The 20,157-nt window shown below is 37.0% G+C and overlaps 1 long non-coding RNA gene across 1 annotated transcript; it reads right to left on the bottom strand.

Moving 5' to 3' along the window:
• Window positions 1–8,759: 8,759 nt before the first annotated feature.
• LOC127847438 (uncharacterized) lies at window positions 8,760–12,061 on the bottom strand. The gene is made up of 4 exons (XR_008033966.1): window positions 11,992–12,061; window positions 11,044–11,127; window positions 10,537–10,772; window positions 8,760–9,870 (listed from the first exon to the last, which is right to left on the bottom strand). It is a non-coding gene; the product is annotated as an uncharacterized LOC127847438 (long non-coding RNA).
• Window positions 12,062–20,157: the final 8,096 nt, after the last annotated feature.

Here is a 20,157-nt window from a genome sequence, read left to right as displayed (position 1 = left end):
ATTGAGTCTATTGTGTACAGAAAACTGTTTTCTTACATTACAACGACGCGCCAGGATCTCTAAATTGCAAAGTATACAATTTTTAGTAACAATTTTGTTTATATATCTTTTATTCTCAAATAAGTAAATCTGGTTCATAAAAACATTTTTTTTAAAGTTATGTTAGGAGTTTTGTTTCTGTTGCATCGTGATAAAATATCGACAACCTACGAAAGTAAATTATAACAATATCTTGAGTGAGTGAAGTGAGCGTTTATAAAGAATGAAACGTTTTGTTCGTATTTTTAACACACTAGTGATACTTGTCCAGATTTGTATGCAAATTTGTACCACTGAAAATTGTCATCCACTTAACATTTCATGGTGTTAACAAATGCTTGTATTTAAAAGACGCTGATAAGTGGGTTTATTGAATCGGTAAGAATAGAGATAGTGTGTAAAAATCAATATCAAAGTTCGCTTATTTCAACCATGCTGTTTAAAACTCACTTCGTAAAAGTATCATCCGCGGAAAGTCTAGTAAGACTTTCAAGATTTCTAGAAATAACATAACTTATAAATATGAAGAATAAAAGCGAACCAAAGACTCAGCCTTTGTATACACATAGTTTTATTTGGTTCATCTCGGAAATTGTATCTACATTTAACAACACTCGTTGAGACCTCTATGGAACGTTACATGTTAGCGTTATATGAAAACGGAAATTCCGTCTTAAGAAACGTGTTCTTTTTAATTTGTAACAATCTAACAGTGACCTGTGAACTATTGCCAAAATCAAAATTATAAATATGATTTAAACATAAGAAAATTATATTTTAAATAAAAAATACATTGTACATGCAAAAAAAAAACAGTCGTAAAACAGAATGTCATTCATTGATCAATTTTTATATAATGAATTATTCTTTTAAATACGTTAACATTAAAAAAGTAGTGAGTATAAAATGCAGATGCAACAATCATGTGTGCAGAATGGGTCAACTTGTTTCAGACTTCTGTTTTCTGTTTTCAGACTTCTTACCATTTTCTGTCGTCATTAGCGAGGCTGTTTTCGGAGAAAACCCGAGCTATTGTCATAGCCTGCTCGTCGTCCGCCGTCCGCCATCCGCCGGCGTCGTGCTAAAACCTAAACATTGGCTCTAAAATCATAGTGCTTCCACCTACAACTTTGAAACTTCATATGTACATGCACCTTGATGAGTTCTACACGCCACACCCATTTTGGGTCACTAGGTCAAAGGTCAAGGTCACTGTGACCTCTAAAAAAATGAATTCTGACAAGCTTTCGCAGCCGAGCGTGGCACCCGTTATGCGGTGCTCTTGTTTTGCTAATTATTTGCATACATACAGTTCTGTTTTCTGGTGTGTTTGTTTAGCTCTCTTACCTACTTGCATACGACTACTTCAATGCTTTCCAGGGCTTGATCTGGCATATAATTTGTATTTACCTTCTTTGTGTGTGTCCGATGTAATTGGGCGTAGCAATATCGTCAGCTGTTATGTTTGTGGGTTTCAGTGTATCCCGACACATGTTGACAATTGCTATATAGGTCTAACACGTTAACCCGTTTATGCCTAGCGTCTAGAAAAAAAGCCTTGGCAAACAGCGTAGACCCAGATTAGACACCGCATGATGCGGCGTCTCATCAGGGTCTGCGCTGTTTGCTTAAAGGAATTTCTGTAAGAAATATTCTAAATATAGAAATAAATATACTAGTCATCCCTAATTTTGGAAATAAAATGATCCAGTTAAGGACGGGAGAGTCCACTAGGCATAAATGGGTTAAACTAAAGAATACTTCGTCGGCTGCATTTACAAAGTTATCGTGTTTACTTTACAATTGTTTGACGTCTGATTCAAGAGATATCATTTCGTTCATATACGTTCTCTTATACTGTTTTATTGTTTTTTTAATCGATATTCATATTTATATTGTTTGTTTGGATTGACCCTTTAATCTGTTCAAAAGAATTTGATGAGCTTCATCAATGATAGTGTTCTGAACTGGCAGGAAGCGCATGTCCAACAACCTAAGCAACAATTTGGAAGAATAAAGTCTGGCAAAATGTTGGGACCTACCTTGCTGTCCAAAGCAACAGACATGTTTTGCACGAGGTCTACGAAGCATCGTTTATTGAAAATTTCGCCACATTGCGTCATATGGTCACTTGGGACTTGCACGAGGGTAACCTACTCAATCAGAACTTTTTATTCGCTGTCAAGCTCAATCAACATTTGTCAGATAAAATAATAATTTAAATTAGTATCACATAATAATTGTTATCAAACAAATAAAATAAAAAATAATTGATAGTAATTAAGGTGTGTTCAATTCTACAATAAGCATCAAACTCCAAATCGTCTCCTATGTTAAAAAACACTCACGATACATCGGATAAAAGGACAGATTATTAATTTATTAACGTATAATTTTAATTGTCAGGTTTTGTTTTAAATTATAACACATCCGTTTATATGAAAATTATACGCTATTATAATGGGAAATAGTTTTAAAGGATAAAATTACGGATATTAATCATAATTGTAATCTTCTTCTTGGCGTTCGCTCTACACGATCACACCAGTTTCTTCAATAAATGATGTGGTCCGTCTCAGGTCATCCACGTCTCCATAAAGTTTCTGATGGAGGGTTGTGTCCTGGGGCCACTTTGTAGCTCGCTCCTGGTCGTGACGTTTACATCTTTGGAGGATGTGTTCAGCTGTTTGGTCTTCTGTGCCACACGGACAGGTCGGTGACGGGGCCAGTCTGTATTTTTTATGCATGTGTGCATTGAGTCGGTTGTGCCCTGATCGGAGTCTGACCATTATCACTTGCTCTGCCCTGCTTAGGAGATGATATGCATCTGCCTCTTGTCTTGGCCGGGTAAGTGATTTAATGATGGTAACTTTCTCCTTGTAGCTTACTTGCACAGGTGGCTGATCTAACCGAGCACCTTGTTTTGCCAGTTGGTCAGCATCTTCATTTCCGGCCACTCCACAGTGTGCTGGGATCCACTGGAGGGTCACGTTTAGGTTGGTGCTGATTCTTTGTAAGGCATTTGCAAGCTGAGGAACCTTGTTGTTGGTCAGGGCTTCTAATACAGACATGGCATCTGTAAAGAAGACTATCGAGTTGACATCTTCGGTCGAGTCTTCAATCATTGACACTGCCTTCATGAGGGCTAAAGTCTCTGCTCTGTAGTTGCTACAGTGTGTTCCGGTTGCTGCATGATGTGTTTCTCGTTTTCCGGATGGGTACAGAATGACGATGCCAGCACCTCCATTTATGACTGCTCTAGTGGCAGAACCGTCTGTGTAGACATGAGTCCATGCCTCTCTTGGGTATTCGTCATCGATCATGGCAAGTGTGAGGCTCTTTCTGATATGCTCATCCTCTTGTTTACCTGGCTGTAGGTGAGGAACACTGGATCTTACTGCAACATTTGACAGGTCATTTTGTAATGGATCTATGATGTCTTCATGACCAAGCAGAGTGGTGGGGATGGTCAGATCCGTTGCATAGGCCTTGTCCAGGTTCTTAGCTTCGTGTACAAAGCTGCTACGCTTGATCCGATTTTTGGTGTACCCTTTAACTCTGGCTGACATGGGGTGATCCGTTAGACATTTATACTTCTCTGTCTGAAGCAGGATTTTGACATCTCTTCTTTCTTGAAGTGGTTGTATTCCTGTTATCTTTTCCATGAAGGCAATTGGTGTGGACTTGGTTGCTCCTGTCATGATGCGCAGAGCTTGGTTCTGGATTTTATCCAGAGCCTGGCGATTGGATTTGGCTGTGGAAGACCATGTGGGGGAACTATACTCTAGTTGGGGTCTCACTGTGCCTTGATAGACTGTCTTGAGTATGTGCTCATTTGCCCCCCATGTAGTTCCCGCAAGCTTTCGCATCATTGCAAGTTTTCTTCGGGCCTTTCCTTCTGCTTTCATGAGGTGTGGCTTCCACGTTTGCCTCTTGTCAAAGGTGACTCCCAGGTACGTGGTCTCGTCTGCTTCAGTCATAGGAGTGTCTCCCATTCTCACCGTCCCTGCTTTCTGTTTTGATGACAATGTGAATAGTGTGGTGGATGATTTCTCTTTGTTGATCATTACACACCAGTCTTCAGCCCATGCGGTAAGTTTGTCTGTTGCTTCTTGCATTCTGTATGTGGCTGTGGTGGCATGCTCTTCTTTGCACCATAACACAAGATCATCAGCATAAAGTGCCGCCTTCACTCCCCTTGGCAATTCAGACACAAGATCGTTGATGAAGAGTAAGAAGAGCGTCGGGGACAGGACTCCTCCTTGTGGGACGCCGTGCCGTAGAAGGAACTTCTTACTGCTTCTTTGGTTCAAGCTTACTCTTGCCCTTCTATTGAATAGATAGGACTTGATCCACTTCAGCATGTTTCCTCCAACTCCATTCCTCATCAGTTTGACTTGGAGTCCGTCAGTCCAGACTTTATCGAAGGCCCTTTGAAGGTCTATCCATGCTGTCAGGACAACCTTCTGTTCCTGGAAAGCATCTTCAATTTCTTGTGCCAGGTAGGTAGTCTGGTCCTCGGTGGAGCGGAATTGCCTGAATCCAGCTTGTTGTTTTGCAAGTAAGTCGTTCGTCTCCAGATACCATTTAAGGCGTGCATTTACAGTTCTCTCCATCGTCTTCCCAACACAGCTAGTGAGGCTTATTGGACGGTAGCTTCCAGCCTGCTTCGGATCCTTGCCTTTCTTGTGGATAGGTATCATAATGGCCTCTTTCCAGACTTGGGGAAGTTGGCCTTGTGTCCAGCTGTGGTTGAAGATGTCTAGGAGTTTGTGCATTGCTGAACTGCCTAGATGGGTGATCATTTCATTGGTCACATTGTCTGGTCCTGGAGACTTCTTTAATTTCAGCTGCCTGACTGCTGTCTGTAGTTCGTGCAGGGTCAGGCTTTGGCTCATGCGGTCTGATGTCACATCATCTGTTTTCCTGTCCCTTTGTTCTCTTCTTACTTCTCTCTGTCTCTCTCTACTGACAGGAATGTCACTGACATCTTTGTAGTTGCTGGCAAAGACATTTGCCGCTTGTTTGCCTGTCAGCAGCTCTCCATTCTCTTCCAGAGTTACTGAGCCTCTCGCTTGGACTTCATCGTCATTCAGCTGTTTCGTTAACCTCCACAGCTTACGGCCATCTCGCTCCAGGTTGAGTGATGCTGTTTTGTTTCTCCAGCTCTTTCTCTGGGCTTCAAGTTTGTGCCGCAGGAATTTGGCCTTGGCTCGCTGTAGTGAGAGGTTGCTTTCTTGTGAGGGGTTGCTTTCTGCTTCCACCCTGGCTTCTGTCAACTTAGTCTGGAGGTCTTCCAACTCCCTACTCCAGTATGGCTTGTAGTCTTTTCTGGCCCCACGTGGTATCGCCTTCTGTGCTGCGTTTAGTATGCATGCATTGAAGTCTTTCACAACTTTGTTTATATCTCTACCATCCACTCTGATATCTCTGCAGAGGTCATCACTCAGACGTTTGTATAAGGTCCAGTCGGCCTTCTTGTAGTTCCATCTGGGGATGCTTGAGGATGAAGAGGTAGAATGGTTTATGATGAGGTGAACTGGACGATGGTCGCTTCCTCCTAGTTGTTCACAGACTTCTCTCTTGATATGCCCTTGGATATCTGCAGTGCAGAAAGCTAAGTCAGGGGTCGACGTTGTGTGCCATCTCCTAGAGTAGAAAGTTGCCAGATCTTCAGGCTGGTTGATAAGATTAAGCTTGTTTTCATCTTGCCAGTTCTCCACTTCCTCTCCGCGTCGGTCCATGTGGTCATATCCCCAGCTTTGTGAATGACTGTTGAAGTCGCCAACAACAATGAAGTTAGATTCTTCTGTTGGGATACTGTCTAGGGAAAGAGCTTTGTCATTTGGAGAGTAGAGATTCACAAGCTTCAGATTGAAATCGTTCTTCCTGAGACTCAGAACCTGGAATTCAGAGTCATCCATATGTGTTTTAGTCTGGACTACATTGATGTTGTTCCGGACTAATGTCAGGATGCCTCCTTTCTTTCTGCCTTCTCTGTCACATCGGAAACTCTGGTATCCTCTGACCTTGAAGGATTTCGCTGGCTGCAGATGAGTTTCCTGAATGCAGCAGACATTTATGTCCTGTTCATGAAGGATATGTTCTAGCTCTGTCTTTTTGTTAAAGACTCCTTCTGCGTTCCAATGCATCACCTTGAAAGGATGATGTTGGTCTTTTCTCCTCCTAGGCTTATTGTAGCCAGCTTTCTTTCCTCCTCTTCTCTTGGCTTGTTGTGGAATGAAGGAGGGACCCCCAGTAATTGTGGGTGGACTCTGTCGAGGCTCAGAGCCCGGCACTGAATCTCCCTGGTGGGATCTCAGAGACTCAGCACCACATCGAGTAACACCGGTTGATTGTGTAGACATAGCGATGTACATGACGTCATGGTTTGTTAAGGGAGATCATAATTGTAATGACTTCCGCATATATATATTTTCTTTTCTGTCTAAGGTTATTTGACAGAAAAGACAGACCATCTTTAATTTATGTCACGACAGCTTACAGTAAATTGGCCTGACTATATTGATGATTCTATAAATTGGCGGCACATTGTTTCAAACGAGATATTTTTGAGGAAGTGAACAATAATTTTCAGTTACAATACTTTTTAAAGAGGTTTATTTAAAAAAGGATGCCGTGAACACAATTTTTAAATACCGTCTCCGGTAGTAATATTTGTCTATATCTATCTCAAGATTAAAATGATTTTTACGAAAATGATAATATTTTACCCAACACATCGTATCTTTATTGTGAAAGGTCTCTCATTGTATGTAAATAAGTGTATATCTTAGTGTAAACATATTATTTACAGAACTTGCAAGATCAAACATATAAACAATAATTAGAACGTGCGCTCGAAACCGAGTTATGTCAATCGATCAAACTTCATGTGAATATTGTCGTATTTTATTTTAAAAATTTCAAGGGTCTTTGGTTTGTATAATTATATGTCACTCGGGTCCGGTCCCATGTAGATCGGGGGTACGTCACGAAGTTAGGAAGACTCGTAGTCACACCGCAAACAACCCACGTCCACTGCATGTATCTGAAAAATCCTTAACACTTAATAAACCGTAAAACAAAGCTTGAATTATATTTTTAAATGTTTTCCTTTATGTGTAGGTGTTGTGTTGTTATATAAAAGTCGTCATCGATCACATGTGCACGGTATGACGGACGCGTCAATATGTTCTTTTTGCATATATTGTAAGATTTCATATACGATGCATTTGATATATGCATGCAAAGGTGTACAACAGTCTGTACTATGGAAGGGAATATCCGCCAGTCCATGCATAATGATAAATGACATTCTCCTTTTAACTACTAGCATATGCTTTCTTATACATGGTAGCTGCATTTTGCCTAGTAACATTTGCGATGAAAACACTTCATCTCATTGTCACATGTTGATAAGTTTATAATTACTTCATATATATCTTTACTTCGTGTGTGTTATTGACAACTGCAATTAAACTTTTGGAATTTGTATTAATGCTTATTCTAACAGCGTTCTTTGTTTAACTGTGTTTAGAATTAGTCTTCGGTTTTGCGTACACCGCCATTATAAATAGTTCACAATGCGAAAATGGGAACCAGTAGTAATAAACCTAATTCCAGCGCAAATTGCAGCGTAAATTAGTATTGCCGGGAGATCACTCTAAACATCAAAATCAAAATCTCCGGTATCAACCGTGATACATCGACTATCTCTGGAATCCTCCGTAAAAAAAGCGGTGATAGTGTAAAACACTTACCCGTCTACATAATGCCTATTGTTTTGCTTGGAGGTCACTAAATAGTTTCCCTTTATAATAACAACTTTAAGCGAAAATAAATGCAGCATTTTGCACATAGAGACCCCCGTAACCATACCTTTTCTTAAAGGCCATTCTAAGCGGAATCGATTTATGCAATAAAAAAGATATGCCATGTTCAAACGAAGACATTAACTTCTTCATTTCTACACCGATTCACTTCCAATTGATACTGAATATCTCTTATGACAATACGGTCAATCTCAACTATGCATGGCCCCCATTACCAACGCTGGTGTGCCCCCTGGGTCAAACATGCGGCGTGGGGATACGCGTCGGCCTCTGCCGCGCCATTTCTAGTTGTTGTTGAATTCAATATGAATTGCTATGAATGGAATAGTGAGAACTGTCTGTGCTTCTTTAGTATGGTATTGTTTATCCTAAATACCAGTTTAATTTATCGTCTAGTGTGAATAGCTTTTACATGAAATGCCAATTGTGTTGTTATTGTTGTTTTTGAAAGATAATTGCATCTTGTTGTAAATAATGAATAAATCTTTTTTATTTGAACAATTATGAGATTTTCAATAAATAGCAAACCACTATTTTGTCATTGGATATATTTCTTAATTTAACGGGCATTGCTTTAACATTTGAGTCTGGCTCTGGGAAAATTGGACTCAATGCATGTGCTCAAAATGTTGTCTCAGATTAACCTGTACCGTCAGCACAGGCTTATCAGGGACAACACTTTCCGGCAGAGACTTTTTTATCAAAAAATTCCATGTAGCGAAAATTTCATCACTGATTTGCCCTGATTAACACTTTACACACATGCATTAAGACCCATTTTCCCAGACCGAGTCTCAATTATGTTGTTGTTGTGTGTCTTGTAATGACTGTGGATGAAGCCATCCATCATGAAATAGCGTGTCAAAATAATCTAAATACTGAATAAACTTTTTTTACAATTTTATTAGAAAATATATGTATTACATGGCATACTGGTTAAATAAATATTAGGATGAAACACACATTACATAAACATCATCTGAAAACAAAATGATCCCTACGGTCCTGTTGCTAGTGTATCCCACACATACTGCTTATGACTAGACATATGTAACTTTACCATGATCATACAATTGTTTTCAAAACAATCTATAAACTGGTGCAATATAAGTTAAAAACCTACATATACATACATATGTTAGATTGCACTACTGTCTGGTTATATGTAAATGCCTGGATGCACAACAAATAAACTGATTGTTACCTGTCAGTTTGTTTGCCAAACTTTTTTACACATGTTAACTTCTTTCATGTAAAAGAAATAATATATGGAAAACATTTTTGGTAGCAAATTATATTGTTGCTAGTGTTCACCTTTTACTTATAAAAGACATAGAATAAGTGCGGAAAAGCACATAACGTCATTAAATGCTAGAATTCTGGGTCCTGTCTTAACAAAGATCTTATGACACTTTTTGGTTATGACTGAATATTCAGCTTACAATAAATAGGCATTTAGAATCAGTATGATCCTAAAATAAAGGGGATGTGAATATTGAAAGGAAATAAATACAATTTGACCTTGCTCTGGGAAAATGGGGTTTAATGCATGTTCCTAAAGTGTCGTGGCAGATTAACTTGTACAGTCTGCACAGGCTAATCAGGGAAGACACTTTCTGGTTTTATGAGATTTTTTGTTTAAAGAAAGTATTTTGAAATATAAAATCCAGTCTAGGCCGAAAGTGTTGTCCCAGATAATCATGTGTGGACAACATAAGCTAATCTGGGACGACACTTCACACACATGCATAAAGCCTTATTTTTTTCTAAATCTTAATAAAATACCACTTCAGATATTGGATACAGAGCAGCCAAATTATTAGCAATAAAACACAAAGCACACTCTATTATCATTATCAGAACATTTAGACTGGTCTCTGAAGGTTTTTTTTGAGCTGCTTGTAGCTCCAGTTAATCTGATTCACCTCTGTGCTTGAGTCTCTGCCGGGTCTAGTCTAGCTCCTTCAACAGGTGGTCATTAGTTGTAACCAGGGACCTGCATTTACAGTAGGGAAGTGAATGCAAAACATTTGTCTTGTTAAGGTTGAAATCATTTAATATTTAGCTTGACTTATGCAAGAGCTTATTAAGAAACATGAAGTATATGCAATTCTATAATTGATAACTTATTATAGTTATTGGCCTTGGATTTAAGGGCAAAAAACATTTTAATTCTATAACTAATACCATCAGAGTTACCGGTATAACCTTTGCAGTTTTAATCTGACTCAACTCGATACGCATGTTTATTTGTATACAGTACTTATAAGTGCCGTGTTGTGGAATCTGCCTTTCTATATTGCAGCAATGGACGGGTACACTTGGGAATTAATTTTTTTAATTCGAAATTGTTTGAAATATCCTAAACTATGGAACTCAAACCATTAACCTTTTTAGAGTTAACTGCTAAAAGCATTTTTCCTCATCATTAATTATGTAGGGGGTTTCCAGAAAGAATTGAAAGTACAGGAAGGTCTTGTAAACAATAATTAGGAAGTATGCAATAATAAATGGCTTCTTTAAGTTTACACAGTAAAATAAGATGTATATGCATGAAAATTATGAAACAATAGACATCTTTACATTAAAAAAGAATTATTGTGGTATAAACTGTAGTTCCAAAATATCTAGCACAGGCCAGGGCCTCTTAAGTGATGCCTACCTTATTACACCTGGGTATAATAGTCCAGTGCTGGCACTGCAACAGTTCCTGTATTTGCTTGTCCATGCCTCCTTCTTTTACTGTCGGGTGCAAAAATTGCCTTTGCAGCACTAGTGCTACTGACTGAGGTTACTGATGCAGGTGCTGGTATTGTGTACTCCTGTCACTTGTGTTGACATTCAACAATTCTGCTGCTTGCCTTAAAAAAGCAGCTGCTCTTTGCTGTTAGCTCATATCTGAAAATGTATTCATGTGCATTTTTTTTTATTTATAAAAACAAGTCACCATTTTGTAGAATAATGCTAGATTCGAGAGATAATAACTGTTACGTAGTCAGATATTACACTTGCTGATCTAAGTTTCTACACTTTTTTCACAGAAATATGATCTTATCTGCTTTGATCATCTAAGTACCATCTGTATGGGAAATCTTCACTATTATCCTACATGTACTAACATCTTTATGTGTTTGTTTGTATGGTGTTTATGCCTGTGTATTTAACTTACATTAAGGCAAAGATTCATTTAATTATGCATCCTGTGTTTCACCAGTCCTAGACTAGGGCTCTGCAGTCTCGCCAGAGGAAACTCCTATGAAAAAAAATCAGCACCGCATGTGAGAATCGAACCCAGGACCCCTGAGTTACAAACCGTAAACATTAACTGAGTCACTGAGCTACACATTTTAGATGCAAAGAAAAACGAGATCAATCTGCCATTTAAGTCTATAAAAGAAAAATCTTCATTAAATGTGTCTGTTTGAAGACACCTGTTAGGTAACTGTTAAACCCGTACTGTGGTCAACTCAAACCCATTTTGGTCAACTTATACCCGTTTTTTGGTCAACTGGTACCTATCCAAAGTAATCGCTTACCCAATATACAGAAATAGGTGTAAGATGGTCAACATATATTGATAATAGTATAAAACAGTATGAGAAATATAATCATTTGAAATGAAAAAGAGAAACCATTTAATTCAAAAATACATAATTATTTTTGTTCGTTAATGAGGTAACTGTGCATACTTATTTTCTCACGTTGCTTTCCATTCTAATTAGCTCTATATATGAATTTCCATGCCTTATTGGGGATAAACTAGTAAAAAACAATTAAAATGAATAATTTGAATAAGATACAATTTTACCAACCTAGGTACGATTTGATTAGATAAAGACAGTGTTACGAAGATATGCGATAAAAATAGTATGAAATTAATAGTTAAATTCAAACAAGCCAACAGTTAGACGTTTTGATCATCGTAACCCACCTTCGTTACAATCTGAATGATACTATATTGGACGTTTGACGAGTAATTGAAAACAATATTACGTCCATTAACTTAAAATAGACCTAAATCACAAACCAAATGACAACTCAACTTTCGAAATGGGGATGACTTGTAATCGTATGCAATTTACCCAATAAAACAGTGCAATAAACAAGTAAACTTTACCTGAATAAGAACAGTGGAAAATACGTTCGAAACGACGCGGTAGAGTAATTCATCTGGTAGATATATAATACAACACCGTAATAAATAATAACCTTTTACGAAAACTACCGAAAACTACTGAAAACTCTGGTTCTCCGTCGTGTATGAATTCAGTATTACTAATGCATTCGTCTAAATGCATTCGGCATTCGGCTTACTTCATGTGAGCTGCTGCCTTGTGCGTATTCATTTCGCTTAGTAGAACCTACAATCAATATGACATTTTCTAGCATTACTAAGTATTGAAATTATAATAGTTCAGCAACAAGAAGATAGCCACGTGATCATTTTTACAGAAATAATGCATTTGTCATTTACTCGCAAGAATACATGATTAACATACATCGAGTAAACATTAAAAAGAAGTATGCAAGCAATATTTCACTAACTGATAGAAACAAGCATAAAGACGCAAGGAAGACGCGGTTATTTTGTAACAAATAAAATAAAGCAAAATGCAATTGTCATTTAGCAGTATGCAATTGTTATTTAGCAATATGTAATTGTCATTTGGCAACATGAATGGACTGGCGGATATTCCCTTCCATACTGTACGGCTAAATATTATCCAATTAATTTAAAGTGATATTATGGGCATTTTCACTGTTGAATTGAGCTGAAAAGAGTTTACAGCTTAAAGGAGTTAGTTAAAATGTGGTAACTGACCAATTATCTGCAACTCATCTTCTACCAGTTGTTTATAAAAATATATTTTTTTATTCGATATTCTTACGTGACTCACCCAGTCCTCTCAGCCGAAATGATCCGTAAAACAAAATGTGTCTTTGTGTCGTATGAACGAATCTGCACTAAAACTAAATTTAGGTTCACATCGTACATGCATGATCAGTTGTCAAACGGAAGTACGGTTTTCCCTTTCCGGGATATTGTTTTAGTATATTGATGCTGCATTAACAAATATGATTGTGTATGAAGTGAAAACACCAAAAATAAACAACGGTTGCGATAGACACCTATAAACTGCTAGATGCCCATAATATCACTTTAATGATGCGATTGTTACAGAAGTGCGCGTGAAATATTTCCGCTTCTTCATTGTTAAGGAATGTAACATATGCAACGACACACTCACTTAATGAATAGAATGCATATATCTATTTATGACTCTATTTTAAAATTAAATAAAGCACGTTGTGATCCAAATAGAACGTTGGCTGATCCTCGTTTCAAAGGGAGGTCAATGATGTATGAAACAATATGTTAGAACATTATAGAAAATAAGTTCTGAGTATTTAACATCCTTGTTATTGCTAATTTAACTCTCAGCAGAACTAAGTGATGACTCAAAGTCACTTTTCAATAATAGATTTCGAAAAGACCATACAAATCACTTAACAGGTCTTCTTATTTATGTTCATTCCCTTTTAATACAGGTAAACGCCGTCTAAGAGATTGAAATTATTCTTCCTCAATGAATGATGGTGCTTGTATACGAGAACTTGCTCTGCTTTTTACAAATTCAATCGCGAAAAAATTAATTAGTGTATCATTAAAAAACTGACTTGAAACCTATTGTATTAAATATTGTTAAAATTTAAACCCAAATATAACATGATTTTCTTTTTTTTCATAAGAAAATTCCAGTTCGTAAATATCGTCTTCATAATACTTGGTTTTTAGCTTTTATTGTCAAATAAATTAAACAGTACACCTAATAAGGAACACAGCCGCGAAACATAATAGAAATGAAATAACACACGCAACATCTTAAAAGTAAAATATCCGAAAGTGATTGTCCAACTCATATAGTATATTCTTCGATTTTAAAAACAGTATTTGGCTCAATTTCACACATTTTAACTTATTCATAATTAATAAAATTATGAAAACCACGTCACAGCAAATCGTTTAATGAGGAGGTTCGATTGCTCATGTTAATAAAACTTGTGAGCAAATCTTTTTGCTTGTGCACGCATGATCTAATGGTGAAATGAAATTTCTTTGCACTATTGAAACATCCATTTTAGTAGTTCATAGCTATGGCGGACGTCCATGAGTCACAAACAGTACTGATCAGAATTTTACTAGAACAGAATAAATACATGCACAGAATAATGAAGCTGTCATGACAATTAGCGATTGTTGATTTATCAAACTATTTTTCGAAATCGTATTCTGCTCCTTCAATAAACGCATGGCTGTGTCACATTATGTCAATTGAAGTCAATTCTATCTGGCGCTACAATGCTCGGATCAGAAGTTTGATCATACGCTTAGTTAAAACATATTTATTTCAAACAATACAAACAATACATATTGTTTTGCATAGAATAACATACAGCATTTATAAATATTCAGTTTCATATTGTCAGTCGAACATTATTGGGTTTTAACCCTTAAAGCGCTGGAGCTGAATTTTAAAGGCCTTTGCAAACAGTTTGGATCCAGATGAGACGCCACAGAACGTGGCGTCTCATCAGGATCCAAACTGTTTGCTATTCTGATAGTATTCTTTGAAAAAAAAATCGAAGAAAATGCTAATTTTAGAAATTCTGCAGACGACATTTTAGCAGACGACAAATTTCCCAGCATGCAAAGGGTTAAATGGTTAAACCATGATTACAGTATGACCAATAAGAAACTTAAAATATAGAGTTTCATTTGTCACGAACAAGTACAAGTAAAAGGTTGACTTTTGAAAGGTTTAGGAGAGTGAGAGTTTTGAGAAGTACATAAATGAATTTTTTAAAATACTTGTTAAAAAGTGCAGTAGAAGAGATAGGGGTTAGAGGCGATTTTAAGCATCAGCTCGCGTACTATTTATAATGCATATATTTATATTGTGAACTGCGTCAGCAATTAAAGATTGTGTTAAGTAGTCACGAGTGTTGTTTCCTATTATAATCAGGTCATTAAGGGGCCGTTTCACGTTTTGGTAAATTGACAAAATTACAAAAAGTTGTTTCAGAATCGCAAATTTTGGTTGATGTTATGATATTTGTGAGGAAACAGTAATACTGAAGATTTACCATGCTCTAAAATATCCATTATATGCATCTTTTGACGATTTAAAAACCTGAAAATTATAAAGCGTTGCAGCGCGAAACAATTGAATAATTTAGAAAGTTTTTTTGTTGTCGGTGTATTTTGTGAACCTACGAGGATTGCTTTTATAAAGTATAAAATACATCCCGCGTTGTATGAGCACGGATGGCCAAGTGTTCTAAGGGGTAGATTTTTTCGCCATGACTCCAGGGTCCAGTGGTTCGAGCCCAGTTGAGGGTTACTTTTTTTAAATTGTATTCTGTTGTTTTTTTTTACTGGAGCTTTTGAGATCCAATATTTACATCTATCAATATAAAGAATTTCATGACAAACTTCAATGCATGCAACAATTTGTGAAAAGGCCCCTTTAATCGAAAAATACCCTATCCACAACCACCAAAAATTAGTAGTGTTCAAGATAGCGTCAAAGACGGTCGCAAAATTCTTTAAATTATGCTAAATATGTAATAATACCCTTATTATACCGTTAAATTTGATGAATGTTATGTCTATTCTTATATTTCATGAGCAAAAATAAACCCACATTTAAATAATCAACAATTATGTTATTCTATTTCGCAACACAGAAATCCAATATGGCGTCCAAATGGCCGCAGACACAAAAGTAACGACAGAAAGTTATTGTTATGTCCACCATCTACTTTTATTGGACAGGAAACACATATAGGTCATTAAACAAGAAAGTGGTCGATTGTAAGATAAAGCACTACAATGCGACAAACGTTTCAATGTAATAAGACTAAATATGGTTCTTGATATTTAACCTGATTTATGTTGATTAAATAGTCTCATTAGCCCCATCGCGAATGCATTTCAAATGAACCCTCTAGAACTCATCGTTTCACTCGAACAAAACCACTTTTCCAGACCGCACATATTGTTTAAGCACTATTTTCATACACTTATTAGCTTGATTGGGAGCGAGGCATGGGTTCCTCCATGGATGGAATCCGTTCCAAACGCTACATGTTCAGATATTTTGATCAAACTCGAGACGGAAACAAAGAAACAAGAACTTGCCTTTAATATAAGCCAAGTAGGATTAAATTATCAGCTTATTTGTGGCATCGCAATAATGTTGATTTAGTCGGATCGTACTGGGTGTTGGCTGATGCTTTTGAAAGAAATATCCGATTATTTATCCGAATTGCAACAGCTGGGCATTTCGATTACCTGCGAAATGCGTATTGCTACATGCAGCAAAAAAGCAACCTAAATGAAACGAACCCAGTCATTTATCGAAAGCTCGTTGATGGTTTTCACTTGTTCGTATGCTAAATCAGTACTGAGCTTGGCTTAGCACTGGTCTTGTTCATTGATGAGGTATCTAAAGAGGTAGTGTCACGTTCGGCAGTGGAATGACCGAAGAAATGCTAAGCTTTTTAGTGGCTGACCAGTGCTGACCTTAAAATACAAGTCCACACCACAGAGACGCGACCGAGGCGCGCATCAAAAAAGATGCATTGGATCCAGATTAAATGCAGATAAAGACCACAACATGGTGACACTACACAGCTGATCCTACAGAAACATTATCAATCAGAAAGTGGTTGGTTTGGATGTGAATGTTCATGCATTGTATGTTGTTGGAAACAATATCATAAGGTATTTCAAAGGTAAGTCGGACTTTACTTAAAAGTTAAAACTTCAAACAGAAAGACAGAGTAAACACTCTTAGGAATGGCTCCGCTGTGAAGATGGATTCTGAGAGTGCCATTGATATTGCCCATCTGCTACCGTGTTTCCTGGTTGTGTGGGAGAACTTTGGTTTCCGGGTTGTGTGGGAGATCTTTGGTTCCCTAGTTGTGCGGGAGATCTTTGGTTGCTTGGTTGTGTGGGATATCTTTGGTTCCCGGGTCGTGTGGGAGATCCTTGTATGTGTTGGAGATCTTTGCCTAGAAGACTTATCGTCTTAAAAACTGAGCCCCCATCCTACAGCCCTCTTTCTTCGATATACCTCGTAAAAGCACACAATCCTCAGATTGCTCATGTAATAAGGGATCATGCTGCATATGCAACAGGTGAGGATGTGATTGAACTGTACTCCTGAAACAGACTGTAACATGCTTTATGGTAGCTCTTTGTTCCATAGTTTACAATGGAAACGGGCGACTTGTTTAACGTACTAGACGAAACTTATGCAGGCTTTACGGCGAACAAGCGACATTGGTGTTGGGAGGCTACGAAGACGGTCCTTCTGTCTAAGATCGCACACATCAAAGATCACACACTCAGGACGAGGAAAAATCGTGAAAGTGTTCGTGAGTTTCATATAAGAAACAGAATGCTCAAACCAATATGAGAACTGTTTGTCTCGTGACAAAACAATACAGGCATGATGGCTCTAAACAACACAGCTCTCACTAAATAGGATGTCTTGTCATATCGTCACGACACCAGGGGATGCAGACGTTGATTTTGTAAATGTAGAAGAATATTTCTGCATAGCACCTCAACGATGGTTGTGCTCAGATTTGCTCATCTTGCTCATGCATTTCTCCGAAGAGGACAATAAGACCATCTACTTTCGATCTTATGTGAACAAACAGTCAAAATAACACAAAGAAATAACTTTCAGAAGACGATGTGTGCAGTGATTGTTTATTTGTTTATGCTTTCTAAAGCTTGTAATAAACTTCAAGGAATTTCGGCATCGGAAAAAAAAGTAGTTCTGAAATATGTAAAGCCTGTTCCTTTCATGGAATCATGTTCTATGTCATTCTTCCTTTCAAACAAGTCAAAAGAGATATTACATAATTTGAAGACCTTGGTAGATGCTTGATGTTTGATCTTTTAAGTGACCTACTAAAGGATTCCTTAGAATCACTGCGCCATAACATTTTCACAAAGAAAGTGGCTTCTGCCGAAACAGCATTCGCTTCTCCGCGCTCTTCTGAAAACAATACATTAAAGAATATTCAGAGAGGATAATCACGAGACAATTAAGATGGCGACGTCCATGCCGAAACAGGTTTTTTGCTTTTTTATACCCTTTCTTACTTTTGCTTAATTTTTCAATGCCGCTCACTTTCCAACCATATCAGTAAAAAAGTGATTAGCTTTTTATTCGTATTAATACTCGCTTTATATCTCGACTGAACTCGCTACGAATTTTCTTAGCTGGGTCTGTAATTTAGTGATTACGCTTAGAAAAGTTGTAGCAAGTAAACTTCAAGTCAAACTATGAATCATATATTGTTACAAAATAAACCTTAAACACATTTTTCTGATATGGCCTGTAAATTGAACGGCATTTAAAAACAATAATTAAAGTAACAAAGAGTATAAAACGGCGAAAAATACTTCGCCATCCTGACTTCATTAATATCATCTCCTGTGATATTCTGTAGCCAATGCGTGTGATATCAAATCATCGTATCGACGGGGTGGCAAATAATATGAACCCAAGTGGAAACAGGACAACGACCATCTAAATCCAATCTAGAATAACTTTTGAACATCATGTATATAACGGTTCTCAAGAATGTACATCTTCTCGATTCAGCTGCAGACGCTTTGGACTCCCATTCACTGTTGTATGTTGCCATTTTCAAAATGACAATTTTGACAATCCAATCAATACACAAGAGGTCGGTACTGAGTAGGAGGACGGGACCCACACAATTTAACAATCTGAGACGAAGGTCTGGACAAAGTTTTGTTTAATTGCTGACACTTGAATGTTTTTCTTTGGATTGTATGATGATTCAAGTTTTAGTGCTATCAACATGAGCAATTCAATCAATGTCTTCCTTGTCTTCCAAACAATGATAACGTTGAGTCAAATGTTATGGACATAATGAAACCATGTATATTAGAATAATATAATATGTTCAACTTAGGGGACGGAATGGTGTTTATAAGTTCGCCGCAAATATGCAAATATTGAGTGCATTTAAGAACGAAATGTGAATGAAGTGGGCATAGACATAACAATGATTTAATAATATTGCGCCGGAAAAAATCCTTTAAGGCTTTACCATTTGTTCTTTCGCGCGTGAGAACCATTTTAGTGCGTCTTTCGTCGTATAAAAAAGAGTATTTGGAATCGTTCGCTCTATGTTATTCAGCCTTATGAAAAACGGTTCGATTTAGCATGTTTTCGTCATCGGAATGATTATTCCGTTCAGATACAGTGTATTGTAAAAATGAATTTAAATACGGTGACGTTCGCGCTCGAATGGTTTGGAGATGTGACGTATTTTTGAATGCGTTATTGCTACACGACCCAACTGTTGCGACCAAAAGGTATAATACGGAGTTTGGTACTCTTTTTTAGTTCTTTGTTATTTATTTATTTTTAATCAATTATTTTATTTATTTATTAAACCCACGCTTTACCATAATCTACTAACTCGTTTTATGAATGAAACGTTAAGCCGAGATACAATATACCAGGAGCTGCACGCAAAACACAAAAAGTGTTGTTTCTCCTATATTTACCAAACTTACTAGCTTCTTGTGAGTGTTTATGGGAGTAATTCCATAAGCACTCAATTCAAATGTTCTCAAAAAAAGTATAACGTCGTTGCATTCCAAACTCTATGTAATGTTATGAATATTATTGATGAATATTACAACTAAAAATAAATCTAAATATATAAATTTGAAATTATTAATAAATCTTTCATTGAAAATTATTAATAATAGCATACGTCGTGGATTTTGGAAATTTTGCATATATGTCTATTTATAAAGAATATTAATTTACAATAAAATAATTGAAATGTGCTTAAAAATATTTTGCAAGAACAGGCATACCTTGTCATGCATTGTTAAATTGTTTTAGATCAGTAAATTGAAAGGTCAGACAATGTCAAAACGTATGCAATATTTGATAGCGGTAAGAACAATTGCATTAGTAAATTATAATCAAGTCCGACAATCTGTAACGTCCGTCGAAGTGGCAAAACGTGGTTACTGTAAGTGCAATTTGGTTGCCTCGAGTATTATATTCTGGGTTAGCCATCTATAGCATCGGTGTCTACATAATAATGTTGTCTACACATTTCCTGCATCATTTGAAAAGTACATTTAGCGATAAAGCCAATCAGCAATTAGCACGTTCAGAGACGGACACCAATGACCAATCAAACACCA

This window comes from Dreissena polymorpha, chromosome 1, assembly GCF_020536995.1.
Source record: "Dreissena polymorpha isolate Duluth1 chromosome 1, UMN_Dpol_1.0, whole genome shotgun sequence".
NCBI lineage: Eukaryota > Metazoa > Mollusca > Bivalvia > Myida > Dreissenidae > Dreissena > Dreissena polymorpha.
The sequence above is the reverse complement of the archived record's forward strand: the minus strand, read 5'-3'. Positions and strand labels throughout refer to the sequence as shown.